This window comes from Pseudophryne corroboree, unplaced genomic scaffold, assembly GCF_028390025.1.
Source record: "Pseudophryne corroboree isolate aPseCor3 unplaced genomic scaffold, aPseCor3.hap2 scaffold_893, whole genome shotgun sequence".
Classification (NCBI taxonomy): domain Eukaryota; kingdom Metazoa; phylum Chordata; class Amphibia; order Anura; family Myobatrachidae; genus Pseudophryne; species Pseudophryne corroboree.
This window is the reverse complement of record NW_026970472.1, coordinates 1-1,881: the sequence shown is the minus strand read 5'-3', so window position 1 is coordinate 1,881 and position 1,881 is coordinate 1. Positions and strand designations below refer to the sequence as shown.

Sequence of the window (1,881 nt, the reverse complement as noted above, 5' to 3'; positions counted from 1 at the left end):
CCAAATGCAACAACTAGTGCAAGCATTCCTGGGGGATGGCCTGCAGCAGATGGATTTGAATATGGTGATGTCATCCAAGCAGTGGGTCAAAGTTGGCTTCAACCCTCGTCTGCATATGAAAAGAGAAAAGGAGCGTGCAGGGCATGGAGGCCTTTTGTGGTGCTTGGATGACCCCTAGTTCGCATTAAGCACCCCCACCCTCCTTCGGTGTGGGGCTCATGTTGGCCATTCCCCAGCCCCTGAAGCATTCAAGCTGATTTCTTGCAGCAGCTGGGCACTGTAACAGCTCCAGAGCTGCTCTGTAAAGCAAGTAAAAGGGTGTGGGCCCTGCAGCACTACCTGTAGTTTGCATTGTGCATTGGGAGGCACAAAGTAAGCAGACGGGAGGAGAAGTCAGGATAGTGCACAAGGGTATAGAAGGGAGGGGCTCAAGAAAAAAGAAGTGGAACCAGACAGCAAACTAGGCTGGAGAGAGACCTGAGACAAAGAGATCTGAATTACATGAGAGCCGACCAGGGAAAACTCAAATTATGCAGTCAAGTTTCCCACATTTGGGGAAATCGCAGGGGCAGCACACCCAGAGTGCAATGGGTGAGCCTTGCCCTGGGAGAAGCAACTTCATGATCATAGTATCTCACCTGGCAGGTAAGTAGGAGTTGGGCTAGAGCTGGGGAGGGTCGCTGCTCGGGCACCCCCCTGTCAAGTGAAGGAGATCCAACTGAGGCAGCACAAGGGAACTCTCGAAAGAAGAACAAGGCTAGAGGAAGATCTGAGACAAAGAAATCTGACTTTTACCAGAGCTGACCAGAGGAAAGCACAAACACAGTCCCCCACTACCACAAATAATGCAGTCGAGTTTCCCACATTTGGGGAAATCACAGGGGTCAGCATACCCAGAATGCAATGAATGAACCTAACCCTGGGAGAACAATCTTCATGACCATGGTATCTCCTATGCAAAATAAGTATGATTTGGGATAGGGCTGGGGAGGGCCGTTGCTCAGGCACATCTCTGTCAAGTAAGTTGCATTTGATTTGTTGTTTGGGGGTGCTTCAGTATTAGGCAGCCTTCTGCCCTACCATGTTCATCTGAAAATATGTGTTCTCCCTGCAGTTGTTGTCCCCAGATGAGAGTTCCCTTGTGCTGCCTCAGTTGAATCTCCTTTTGGAGAAGACCTCAATAAGATTGTAGCTGATCTGGCTACTGCTAAAACAGCTTGCCTACCTAGTATGACTCCTACCACGCAGAAGGCTAAAAGTACTTTTCTTGGCCCTTTCATCCTCCAGGTAAAGCGTACCCAAGGTCAGGCATACCCAAAGCAAGCTCATGTTTCCAGACCTGCCAAGCCCAGACTGAAGCAATCCTGGGCTGCCCATCAGCCTGCTTCCAAAACGGACAAGCCTGCCGCATGACGGTGCAGGCCTCCCTCTGGGGGATCCCAGGGTGGGGGGCCCGACTTCTAGGTTTGGCAAAGAAAGGTATAATTCTAAGCTAGAGAATTCTGTTTGGAGCTCACCTTGTACTTTGTGAAGAAATAATCAGCATTGTGGCTGAGCAGATACATGTAGTGTGTGGCTGCAAACTGCATGGATCTGCTGCGTTGTAATGCTGATTCTTTTTTTTTGCAAAGTACCAATAGCTTCATATAATGTTCACAATTTTTATGCAGGATCAAATAGCTCAATAGGTAGGGTGTTTGATTAGAATTCAACAGGTTATAGGTTTGAATCCTGGGTATGGTAGTTTGAGATGTGTTATTTAATAAAGTATGTTGTTCTGACTGCCGGCATCCTATCACCTGGGATATCATACTAAATAAATGGAGTTGATAAAAATTTTTTTTTTTTTTTTAACTAGGGACAATTTCCAGATACTTCTCT

The 1,881-nt window shown here is 47.4% G+C and overlaps 2 non-coding genes across 2 annotated transcripts; both read right to left on the bottom strand.

The window, feature by feature from the left end:
• Positions 1-490: 490 nt before the first annotated feature.
• On the bottom strand, positions 491-653 carry LOC135044195 (U1 spliceosomal RNA). The gene has a single exon (XR_010236913.1). It is a non-coding gene; the product is annotated as a U1 spliceosomal RNA (small nuclear RNA).
• Positions 654-805: 152 nt separating this feature from the next.
• On the bottom strand, positions 806-969 carry LOC135044155 (U1 spliceosomal RNA). Its single transcript, XR_010236875.1, has one exon. It is a non-coding gene; the product is annotated as a U1 spliceosomal RNA (small nuclear RNA).
• Positions 970-1,881: the final 912 nt, after the last annotated feature.